This window comes from Mus musculus, chromosome 4, assembly GCF_000001635.26.
Source record: "Mus musculus strain C57BL/6J chromosome 4, GRCm38.p6 C57BL/6J".
NCBI classification, from domain to species: Eukaryota; Metazoa; Chordata; class Mammalia; order Rodentia; family Muridae; genus Mus; species Mus musculus.
This window is the reverse complement of record NC_000070.6, coordinates 108342232-108355015: the sequence shown is the minus strand read 5'-3', so window position 1 is coordinate 108355015 and position 12784 is coordinate 108342232. Positions and strand designations below refer to the sequence as shown.

Sequence of the window (12784 nt, the reverse complement as noted above, 5' to 3'; positions counted from 1 at the left end):
CCAGGAGAGTGCCAGGACACCTGGAAGGGATTTTTAGGGACTTAGCCACACTCCAGAACATGCTAACATTCTGACACACTAATGTTCCAGGGACCTTCTGCCCCACCCCCATTCCACGCCATCAGCCAGCACTACAACTAAAACATCTCCCCCTACCAGCATTTATTCTTTTCTTCATTCTTTAGATCAATAACTTTAAGGTTTTGGGGAATGTAAACCTCCTTGAAGAAAATGTTAAAAGTGATAAAGTACATGATTTCTTCTCCTTGGGGAAAAATTTACATGTAAATTTTATATATCATTTCAAATACTCAATGAGGATTCTTGGCAGAGTCCTTAGACTCTAAGTTAAGAGCTATTTAATTTTACCCTGTCTTGACCCAGAGGACATTTAAGATAAATCAAGATTGACAGGTCAAGAGGAGACTGGATAGAAACGAGGCACAAAATGGAGCCTGGACTGAGACTGGCACAGGCGCTGCGCCCTACAGCTAAGACTGTGTCATATATTTAGCTCTGAAGACTCTAGCAACCAAGGTAAAAAGGGAAACACGTCGCTTGCGCAGGTCACAGTGTCCCTGAGGTAAAAGCAAACCACTTGTTCCTCAGAAGAGGCACAGCCGGCCTCAGAGTGCCAGACCATTGAGATTCTTTCCTGAAAGACTCAAAGAATGACAGAGGACAGCTCTCAGCAGAGCCTCCCACAGACTCTGATGCTTTCCCTCCCTGCGGCAGAGCAGCCAGTGTCTCCTCTTTTGCCTGGAACTCTCTTAGTTTTAGTGTAGTCTGAGGCAAACTGAAAAGACTGGTTTCATTTTTTTAAAAATGTAACTTTATATTTATATACTTTAGGTGCATTGGTGTTTGACCTGCATGTATGTGTTGGATTTCTTGGAACTAGAATTATAGATAATTTTGAGCTGCCTTGTGGGTGCTGGGAATCGTACGTAACCTGGTCCTCTGGAAGAGCGGTCAGTGCCTTTTTTTTTTTTTTTAAGAGTTATTTATTTTATTTATATGAGTACACTGTAGCTGTCCTCAGACACACCAGAAGAGGGCATCAGATCCCATTACAGATGGTTGTGAGCCACCATGTGGTTGCTGGGATTTGAACTCAGGACCTCTAGAAGAGCAGTCAGTGCTCTGAACTGTTGAGCTATCTCTCCAGCCCTGACTGGTCTAATTTGGGGTTACAGTTCAGTTTGTGTATGGGCTGATGAGATGGCTTATCAGGTAAAGGCACTTGCCACCAAGCATGATGACTGAGTTTCATCTCCAGAACCCACATGGTGGGAGGAGAGAACTGAATCCTACAAGTTGTCCCTTGACCTCCAGGGACATGTTGAATGTAGCATTAAATGGTTTTTTGTTTGTTTTATTTTATGTGTATTGGTGTTTTGCCTGCATGTATGTCTGGGTGAGTGTGTTGAATCCCCTGGAACTGGAATTGTACACAGTTGTAAGCTGCTATGTGGGTGCTAGGAATTGAACCTGGGTCTTCTGGAAGAGCAGCCAATGCTCTTAACTGCTAAGCCATCTCTCTGGTCCTCACATGAAATGTTTCAGCTTTGTTTGTTTGTTTTGTAATATATATTTTTGTTTGTTTGTTTGTTTTGTTTCTGTTTTTTGAGACAGGGTTTCTCTGTATAGTCCTGGCTGTCCTGGAAGTCACTTTGTAGACAAGGCTGGCCTCGAACTCAGAAATCCTCCTACCTCTGCCTCCCAAGTGCTGGGACTAAAGGAATGTGCCACCATGCCCTGATGTTTTTTAATATTTTTATTTTATGTGTACAGACTTTTTTGTCTGTGTATACTGCTTGCATGTCTGATGCCCATGGAAGCCAAAAGAGGACTTTAAATAGCCTGGAATTGGGGTTATAGATGGTTGTGAGCTGCCATGTAAGTGTTGGGACTTGAACCCAGGTCCTCTGAGAGAGTGACCAGTTTCTTAACTGCTGAGCCATCTCTGCAGTACCACCACCCCCCATACACACACACACACACACACACACTTGCTTTTATAAGCCAGGAGTATAACCCCGTTGGAAGAGAATAAATTTAACACACTTAAGGTTCTCTATTTCATCCCCAGTAAGGGAAAGAGAGAGAAAGAGAGAGAGAGAGAGTGAGAGAGAACCACAACAAAACTACCTCATCTAAGATTAGTCTGCAAAGTTGTATAAAATTAAAATTATTCTTGGGAGTTTTTTTTTTTTTTTTTAAAGATTTATTTATTTATTATATGTAAGTACACTGTAGCTGTCTTCAGACACTCCAGAAGAGGGCGTCAGATCTTGTTACAGATGGTTGTGAGCCACCATGTGGTTGCTGGGATTTGAACTCTGGACCTTCGGAAGAGCAGTCGGGTGCTCTTACCCACTGAACCATCTCACCAGCCCCCTTGGGAGTTTTTTTGGTTTGGTTTTTTTTTTTTTTCCAGACAGGGTTTTTCTGTGTAACATCCCTGGCTGCTTTTGAACTTATTTTGTAGACCAGGCTGGCCTCAAATTCATAAATATCTGTCTGCCTCTGTCTCTGGGGTACTGGGATTAAAAACATGCTCCACCACACCCAGCTTTTTTTTTTTTTTTTTTTTTTTTTTTTTTTTGAGGCAGGCTTTCATGTAGCACAGGCTAGCCTCAGACACCTTAAACTCTTGATCCTTCTGCTCCTACCTCCCAAATGCTGGTATTACAGATATGCAGCACCACACATGGCTTAAAATCCTGTCTGTAAAGTCTCTTCGTTCTTCACCCCTGAAGGAAAACAGAGCAATGTCACTAAACATACACAGCCTTTTCCTCCCCTGCCCATGGAATAGGCTACAATTCCTTTAGTGTGAGAACTGATGAAAAGACTGACTTGCCCAAGGGCAGCACCACTACAATCATGCGCAGTGTGCAAGATGCTCACACATGGCCACTGGGACTCATGGAAGGGACAGTCAGCTTACCTCGCCTCTGACACTCTAACCCTGCTTGATGCTGAGTATACACTCTATATTTAGCATAAAATCTATTTTTCTATTTCTGTCTCTCTCTAGTCTTTTGATGTCAAATATAATTGAATTCTTTAAGCTGAACAAAAATTGTATCTATCGCCGGGCGTGGTGGTGCATGCCTTTAATCCCAGCACTGGGGAGGCAGAGGCAGGCAGATTTCTGATTTCAAGGCCAGCCTGGTCTACAAAGTGAGTTCCAGGATAGACAGAGCTATAGAGAAACCCTGTCTCGGGAAAAAAAAATGTACCTATCTCACAACATTGCTATAAAAATTTAAAAGGCTCAGTATTGTGGGCTGTGGCTGTTGTTGCCAATGGGTCACTTGGGCTGGGTTTGGTCCCTCAGCAGCAGCGGATGAAGAGTGATCTTCCAAGTGTATTAAACTCGGGTAATTTGTTTTGTGTCTTCAGATTTTTGGTTTACATTTTTGAAACGGGGTTTTATGTAGCCCAAGCTGGCCTTGAACTCCTGATCCTCTCCAATCCACCCCTCCAAGTGCTTGGCTTCGAGGCATATACCACTACATGTGTGCTGAGGATGAATTGCAGGGTGTCAGGCAGACTTATCAAGCGCTCTACCAACTGAGCTGCAGCCCCAGTCCATCTCCTGTATTTCCTGTGGTAATTTTGCATAGAAGCCCTGCTGGGAATTTGGCAAAAGACCCTGTCACAGAGACAGGCTGTAGGGGTTAGCCCTCAGTAGTTATAAAGGACCATGGAGGTTCCTAGGCACAATGGACAAACTTCAGAGTCTGGAGCAGAGTGAGGAACTCTGGAATCTCACATGAGCTACATTAAGTAGGAGAGTGGACAGGCCCTGTGGCCTTGCCTCTGTTACCACACTCTGCGAGTGACTCCAAACACACCCAGACATAGCCTCTCCTGAGTTCCTGGTGTTTAGACTGCACAGCCCCTTCCCATGTGGCTCGATGGTCTCTGGGGGCCGGCAGCCTTGGCTGGCTGGGATCTGTCTGGAGGACTGGCACACTGGGCTGTGTGCCAGGAAGGCGGCCACAAAACAATGAGACACAGAAAGTGAGAACATGACACCGTGGAATGCTGTGCAGATGTGAGGGGCCGAGACTAGCAGACCGAGGTGAGTTCAGAGGCCAGAGAGACTGAGCGTGGACTGTGCCTGCAGGGAGGGAGGGAGCAAATGGGATTGGTTCTGAAGGCTCAGAGAGGAATCTGTCTGATACTCATTTCCCAGAGGCTTAGAGAACATTGGTTAGACACCTACTGTGGTTGAAATTCTAGGATAATGGCCATGAAGTCTGACTTAACTTTTAGGACAGAACCTACTTCAGTGCTGTGAACGGCAAGCCACTTACCTCACCAAGACTCCGTTTACAGGGGGACTCTGTGCCGTTCCCATACTGTAGAGTTGTTCTAAGGATTAGATAAAATGACTAACACTGCTTGTTGTACTTCATTTATGTTGGTTCTACTAGCAAGTTTATATATATGTAAATTTTATCCTCACACAAATCCAGGGGAGGGGATATTTTCTTCCTTACCTTTGAGGTGATAAAATGGAAGGTCAGAGAGGCCAAATAACTTGCCCCAAGTCACACACATGGCTAACAAGTGGTGGAGATAGGACTTAACCTCCCGTGGAGACCATTGTGCAGCGGCAAGCTGCTATTGCATTCCTTTCCATGAGGTACAGTAACTTTCTCAACTTTCTCACACAGGAACTGCTCTGTCTCTATCAGCTGCCAACATCGCAGTCGCGTTTTGACAGCTTTATTGGGGGTCTAATTTGCATATTGTGATTACATTTTGGCTATTAGGGAGTCTTTCTGAGCCTAAGACCCCTCACATCACACATTTCTCCTCTGTGGTTTCCAGTTTGATCCCCAGAATTTGTCTTGCACCAGGCTTCTCCCTGGTAATCTCTACAATCTTGAAGAGATTTGCAGTAGCAACCAGACCTGCCTGGTGTGGCTGTGGCTAGCTTCCTTCCTGTCTGTTGGTGACTCAGTCATTAACCTAAATGATGGGCTCACAGAACTGACAAGCCTCTGACAGATCCCAGAACCACTGCAGGTCCGGAGCAGATGCCTTTCACTCCAGAGCCCAGCAGCTACAGAAACAAACTACATAATTTGCAGGGTCCAGTATATAATTGAAAACGCGGGGTGTCCTAGTGTAGTGTCTGTGGCTGTAATAAACACCATGACCAAAAGCAATTTGGGGGAGGAAAGGGTTTAGTTGATTTACACCTCCACATTGAGGGAAACCGGGGCAGGAGCTCAAGGCCTGAACCTGGAGGCTAGAGCGGAAGCAGACCCAGAGGTGAGGTTGTCTCTGGTTCCCCAGTGACAGAGGAGAAAGGTTCAGCTTTTTAGCTAGCTCATGTGAGTCCCTCACGCAAGATGTACCACCTGTGGCTCCGAGAGCTTAGCGTGCTTGGTAAATTTGCTTTGGGGACAGTGGGAATTGTACAGATACTGCCAGCCACTGGCATGTGCCATGTCTTCTATGAAGCTCTGAGGGCAGAGAGAGAAGGAAGCCTAAAGACCCTCTAGCCCAGTGGTTCTGAGCCTTTTAAAGCTGAAACCCTTTAACCGTTCCTCATGTCGTAATGACCCCAAGCCTAAAATTATTTTGTTACTACTTTATAACTATAATTTTGCTGTTACACATTGTAATGTAAATATCTGTGTTTTCTGATGGTGTTAGGCAACCCCTTTGAAAGGGTGGTTTGACTTCCAAAGGGGTCATGACCTACAGGTTGAGCACCGAAAAAGTCCAGCCCAAACCAAACATTGACCAGGAATTTTAATCCAAATTCCACCCTTTGCAGAGGTACAGGTCCTGAGTGGACCCTGCATCTTTTGTTCATTTCCTCCTGCCAAGTGCCTACTAGAAGCTAAGTCTAGACAGTGCAAAACAAAGGAAACATTAGACTCCAAGAGAGCTAAAGGCCAGCTGGGCTCTACTGCTGCATAACACCTACATGTAGCTGCTGGGCCTTAACTTGAGAGTCAGTCTGATCTTCTTCTTTTCTTTTGTTATTCTGAAACAGGGTCTTAAGTTTGTAGCCCCAGATGGCCTGGAACTCATTCTATAGGCCTTGAATCTGTAGCAACTGGAGGGCTAGGGTTATAAATACGCAGTCCCTCATCCCTGCTGTTTATAGGATTCTGGGCCACATTCCCCTGAGGCACCAACTCTGAGGCCTGGGAAATTGTCTGCCATGCCAGGACCCTTCTGAGGTCCTAAGAGTACTCCTTCCTTCTCACAGAATCAGGGTCACAGCAGGGCCAGTCTAAGCTCAACTCCAGGCCTACCACGCACTCACCGTGACCTTGGGCAAACTATATCTGAGTCCCCACCCCCATCCCATTTCCTCATCTGCAAAACAGGCCCCAGCCTTCCTCCCAGGCACTCTCTTCCAGGAGGCCCCTGTACACAGAAGGCAATTAAGGTCACTATTCCTACCTACCCCACAGCAGCTTCCTGATCACAGCTTGCTGCCACTGGCTTCTGGAGACTGCTGGGGCCTCGGGGAACCTGGTCAGAAGCCATCGGTGGGTGGGGAGCAGTGTCAGCTGCTATTCCTGGAGTAATGGAACCCAGCTTGGTTCAGGTTCCCTCAGGGAACCCTGGCCCAGGGGCAGTTTGCTAAAGGTGAGCAGAATAGCCAGCTTAGGCATGTTCTCCTGGGCCATCCGTGTAGCCAAGCCAAGAGGACTCTGGAGCACAGAGGGAGCTGTGGGGACACCATGTCCCACTGCAGCTGGCCTTAGCTTCTAACTCCTGTTCCCCAGAATCTACTCAAGCCTCAAGATACCGTATGTGTGCTGCTTGGTTTCCAGCATCTGAATGGAAGGCTGCAGGCAGAACCAAGTCTTTTTTTTTTTTTTCGAGACAGGGTTTCTCTGTATAGCCCTGGCTGTCCTGGAACTCACTTTATAGACCAGGCTGGCCTCGAACTCAGAAATCTGCCTGCCTCTGCCTCCCTAGTGCTGGGATTAAAGGCGTGCGCCACCACGCCCGGCTCAGGACCAAGTCTTAATCCCAGTTGCTGTCCACAGGGTCTGTTGTGTTCCTACTAGCTACATTGGCCGAGACTTGGTCTCTCTGTCTGAAAAATGGAGAGAATAAACGTTTCCTTGTAGGGTTGTGGAGAGGACTAGAACAGTTTGTACTCAGACAGTGGTCAGTCATGATGGGGACCATGAGCTCCTAAGTGACAAATGCTGTCAGGGGCTCTGTGTCCCCAGCATCCAGCCGCAGTGCTGGCTGAGGGAGTAAGGAGGAGCGGAGGGCAAGGCTGTGCTTGCCTGAGGCTCACCTGTCCCTTCACGGATGGACAAGCTTTGTTCCCAGAGCCCTGCTGTGGGGAGGTGGCAGAACCTCTGGGAGGAGGGCCCTTAAGGGAGAGTTTTAGGTCATTGTGGAGTCGGGGATGAGGTAAGTCTTTTGCATGTTGATATGTTTGTGAGACAGGTATCCGTGGGCCTTCATGTTTACCCGTGCATGCAAGTGGAGCCCAGAGTCTGACAGCAAGTATCTCCCTTGACCACTCTCCACCTTACTTATTGGGCAGGGTCTCTCACCTGTATCCAGAGATGGCTGATGTGGACCAGTCTAACTAGTTCTGCCTGTTCTGGGGATCCCTTGCCTCCATCACCCCAGTTGTGGGATTGTAGGACGATGACCACACCCACCTGGCTTTCTTGGTTCTGAGGATCTGACCTCTGTTCCACATGTTTGCACAATAAGCGCTTTACCCGTGAGTCATCCTTCTAGGTTCACTCCCTCTTGGCAGTTCTTCCTTTTTTTTTTTTTTTGGTTTTGGTTTTGGTTTTGGTTTTTCGAGACAGGGTTTCTCTGTATAGCCCTGGCTGTCCTGGAACTCACTTTGTAGACCAGGCTGGCCTCGAACTCAGAAATCTGCCTGCCTCTGCCTCCCGAGTGCTGGGATTAAAGGCACGTGCCACATTGCCCAGCTCAGTCCTTCCTTTCTTTCTCTTTTGGTTTTTCAAAACAGGGATTCTGTGTGTAGCCCTGTCTGTCCTGAACCGTCTCTGTAGACCAGGCTGGCTTCAGACTCACAGAGATCCGCTGGGATTAAAGGCATGGGTAACCGCTTCCTGGTGCCCTTGGTAGTTCTCAAGGATCTTGTTACATAGCTGGTGGTGTGTAATCCTAGTACTGTAAGGATTCCACTAATTCAGGGCTAGCCTTGGCAATGTAGCAAGCTGAGCCGACAGCTGTGGATGTTTGAATGAAGAGGCCCCAATAGGTTCATATAGCTAAATCTTGGTCTCCAGTTGGCTATTTGGGAAGAAGTAAAAGGTGTAGCCCTATTGGAGAAGGTGTGTTACCAGGAACTGGGTCCCAACCAAATGCTTTCTTTTATATTGCCTTATTAAAGATGTTTTATCAGACAGGTGGTGGTGGTACATGCCTTTAATCCTACAATTTGGGAGGCAGAGGCAGGCAGATCTCTTATCAGAATTTGAGGCCAACCTGGTCTGCAGAGGATGGCAAGTGTCATGGATGTTCTGATGGGTGACGGCTATGTGTAGACACAGGGGCCACTGCATCACTGCAGCCTGGAGGAACATGCAGCCTTCCAGACCAGGAGGCCAGAGACGGAAGGGGTTCCAGGAGAAAATCCAGTATAGGCAACCTGGGTACTTCTGTTGTTTCTTTCTCATTTCATTCCTAATAAACTTACCAATGGAAGTGTATATATTCAAGGTATACAATGTCTGTTAGTAGTTATCAAACACATCCACCCCCACAGTTAGCATGTGTGTACTGGCCACCTTTTGGTGGTAGCTCACACAGACTACAGGCAAATCCCTGATGCAGAAACCCAAGGAACAAGAAGGAGCCAAATACAGTGGCATGGGGGTGGGAGACACGTTGGGGAAAGGGCTGTCTTTCCGATTTAAACAGTACAGAGGACTGATACATAAACTGTATGTAATACAATTGGCACTTCTCAGGCCAGAGGAGGGGCAACAGCTGGGAACAGCTTCCACTGGGCGCCTGCTGTTCTCAGGGAGTGTGTTCAGGCAGCAGAGGAAAGAGAGGGGCCCCAAGCCCCCCCCCCCGCCCCAGGCCTACCTCTTGCAGCTGCTCTATGCCATCAACCCCCCTCCCCAGAAAGCCCCTTCCTTTGCTCCCCAGATAGTTAAATGATGGCAGCCGGGTTTTAAAGGCTAGACTCCCACAGAAGCTAACAAAACAATGGGGCAAGAAACAATGACCTAACTAAAGAATCTGCCTTCGCAGTTGCTTAACCATCCCAAGGACCTGTCGGAACGATCACTTTCTTATCTACCTGAACACAGAAGGTTGGGCAGCTTCTCCAAGATCAGAGAGTCAATAACGTGCAGAACAAAGAGTGGACACCAGTATCCGCCCTTCGGACCTAAGAAGTGAGGCCTGGGTCCACACAACCACTGCAAACCATGAGAAGGGAGGCTTCCAAGTGAAGATCTGTGTGGCAAGAGCGGCTCGGAAGTCAAAGCTTTCTAAAACTGTATTTAATCTTTTAGTATCTTCATCATTAGTATGTGTGGGTATCTGCATGCTACAGACATACAGGGAGCCTGGATTCACTTACCTTGTTTATATGAGAGTTCTGGGGATTGAACTCCAAGTATCAGGTTTTGGGGGGGGAGAGGGCAAGCACTTTTACCCACTGACTCATCTTACGAGCCCCTAAAACAATTACTTTTTAATGAGTTTTTCTCATTCCTTGTCAGATGCCCTAAACAGGTGAGTCCACCTCACTAATCCTGAATGGTGCACACTGCACAACACCATCAGGGCACTTTCTCTGCCCTGTGCTGCTCTGCACAAAAGTTTTCAAACAATTTCATAAAACAAACAAACCAAAAAAAAGTAACTTATTTTTAGATGTATTTACATCGATTTTAAAAAACAGCAAACAGCTGTTTCTTGTTCAACCCATTCACACAAGCGTCAAATCAGAATGAATGACTCCCACCATCTTTGCAATTGCCCCAGCTAAAATTTATGTTTCTCTTTAAATTCATGCTTGACTGTACTCTTAAATTTTGTTCTCCAGTTGCCTCAGTCTCTTCCCCGCCCTCCCTTGCCTCACAGTCTTTGCTCAGGCCCCATATCATCCATATGTCCCACGCTGGAATTTTTTTTTTTTTTTTTTTTTTTTTTTTTTGGAAACAGAGCCTCATTATGCAGCCCCGAGCGGCTTGGAATTCAATCCTCTAAATCCCCGGAGCTCCGGGATTATAAGCACACACCACATCTGGCTTGAAATGTAACATTCTGACAGCTAACCTTCTCTATTGTTCCCAGGTCCATCTCAGGATGTGACCTAATGAGGCAGGCACCTCAGGTCCCAGGCAGAAATTACTCCATAAATGAGAGTGAGTACACAAGGGCCAAGTGAACTGTCCCTTCAGAATCTCAGAAGCCATCGTGTGACTGTGAAAACAGGATTCTTCTCTCTCTCTCTTTTTTCTTTGTTTGGTTTTTCAAGACAGGGTTTTTCTGTGGAGTCCAGGAACTCCCTCTGTGGACCAGACTGGACTTTAATTCAGAGCTCTACCTGCCTCTGCTGTGCGGTTCAAAGCCATCACACTTGACTTTGTTTGTTGTTTGTTTGGTTTTGTTTTTCAAGACAGGGTTTTTCTGTGTAGCCCTGGCTGTCCTGGACCTCACTCTGTAGACCAGGCTCACACTTGGCTTTGCAAAGATGATTCTTGCAAAGAAAAAGGCCAAAGTATTAGCGACAGAGAATGCCCGTATTTATGAAGTGTTTTGAATAATTTTAATGTTTAAAAAATTATTATCTTTATGTTTTGTCTATGTGTATGCATACACTCATGTGTGCCTGGTGCCTGAAGAGGTCAGAAGAGGGCATTGGATCCTTTGGAACTGGAGCTAGGGGTAGCTGTAAGGCACTACGTAGGTACTGGGAACCCGTGTCTTCTGCAAAAGCAGCAACTACTCTTAACTACTGAGCAGTCTCCCTCTTCCGGCTGTTTTGTTGTTGTTTTGATTTTTCAATACAGGGTTTCTTTGTCTAACAACCCCGACTGTCCTGGAACTCACTCTGTAGACCAGACTCACAAAGATCCACCTGTCTCTGCCTCCCAAATGCTGGACCAATTCTTAATTTTAAAAAGGGCTAATTTTGGGAGCTGGAGAGATGGCTCAGAAGTTTGAGTGTACTGGCTGCTCTTCCAGGGTTCTGAGTTCAATTCCTAGCAACCACATGGTGGTGCAAAACCATCTATAATGAGATACAGTGCCCTCCTCTGGTGTGCAGGCATACATGCAGGCAGAACATCTATACATAGTAAACAAGTCTTTAAGAAAAAAAGAAAGCTAATTTTCTTTTTTTTTTAAGATTTCTTTATTATTATATCTAAGTACATTGTAGCTGTCTTCAGACACCTAGAAGAGGGCATCAGATCTCGTTATGGATGGTTGTGAGCCACCATGTGGTTGCTGGGATTTGAACTCAGGACCTTCGGAAGAGCAGTCAGTGCTCTTAACCGCTGAGCCATCTCTCCAGCCCGAAAGCTAATTTTCATTATGTGTATGGGTACATGCACGTGAGTGCAGGCATCCCCAAGGCCAGAGGCACTGTATCCACGGGTTTGTAATCACAGGCCGTTGTGAGCTGCCTGACATGGTTGCTGAGAATCAAAGTCAGGTCCTCTGTAAAGACAGTATGTGTTCTTCATCACTGAGCCATCTCCTGTCCCAGAATATAACACTCAGTTTCTGGATGGGGCCTAGAGGGACATTATTAGCCACTGGGTGCACTTGCTTCAGCCAGAGGGTGGTGCCACATGCCTCTAACCACGTGGGAAACAGAGTGAGTTCCAGGATGGCCAGGGCTACACAAAGAAACCCTGTCTTACACTCCTCTGGCCACTCCCCCCAAAAACCAAAATACCCCAAACAACGCAAAAAAACAAAAACAAAAACAAAAACAAAAACAAAACCACATACTTGTTCTTCTAGAGGACCCGAGTTTAGTTCCCAGGACCCATTATGGTGGCTCACAACTTCCTGAGACTCCAGCTCAAGGGTACCAGCATACAAGTGGTAAGCAGACAGACATAAATGCAGGCAAAATTAAAATGTTAAAGAATAAGATTAAAACAAATTGTGTGTGTGTGCCACTACTGCCCAGCGGACTTTTTTTTTTTTTTTTTTTTTTTTAAAGACAGGGTTTCTCTGTATAGCTCTGGCTGTCCTGGAACTCACTTAGTAGACCAGGCTGGTCTCAAACTCACAGAGATCTGCATGCCTCTGCCTCCCAAGTGCTGGGATTAAAGGTGTACGCCACCACGCCTGCCCAGACTTTTATTTTTTTTAAATAGTATTTTTTGTTTCCTACTGGAGTCAGGCTTGGCAGCAAGTGGCTTTACCTGCTGTGGAATCTTGCCAGTTCCTATACTATCTTTAACTCTGCATTTAAAAGATATTGGCGTACACCTTTAATCCCAGAACGTGGGAGGCAGAGGCATGCAGATCTCTGTAAGTTTGAGGCCAGCCTGGTCTACTAAGTGAGTTCCAGGACAGCAGCCAAGGATAAACAGAGAAACCATGTCTTGAAAAGCAACACAAAAACAAAAAAATACTGGCCACATGTGGTGGCACATACCTTTATTCCCAGTGCTTAGAAAGAGGAGGCAGGCAAATCTCTGAGTTCAGGACAAATCTAGTCTGAACAGAAGGCACCAGGCCAACCAGAGCTACATAGTGAGACCTAGCCTTAAAAAAAGTAAATAGTTTAAAATGGTGCTAAGAC

General features: G+C 46.3%; 1 long non-coding RNA gene across 1 annotated transcript; it reads left to right on the top strand.

Moving 5' to 3' along the window:
- Positions 1 to 3818: 3818 nt before the first annotated feature.
- Positions 3819 to 9523, top strand: Gm46889. Its single transcript, XR_001784545.1, has 2 exons — positions 3819 to 4096; positions 9259 to 9523. It is a non-coding gene; the product is annotated as a predicted gene, 46889 (long non-coding RNA).
- The last annotated feature ends 3261 nt before the right edge of the window (positions 9524 to 12784 follow it).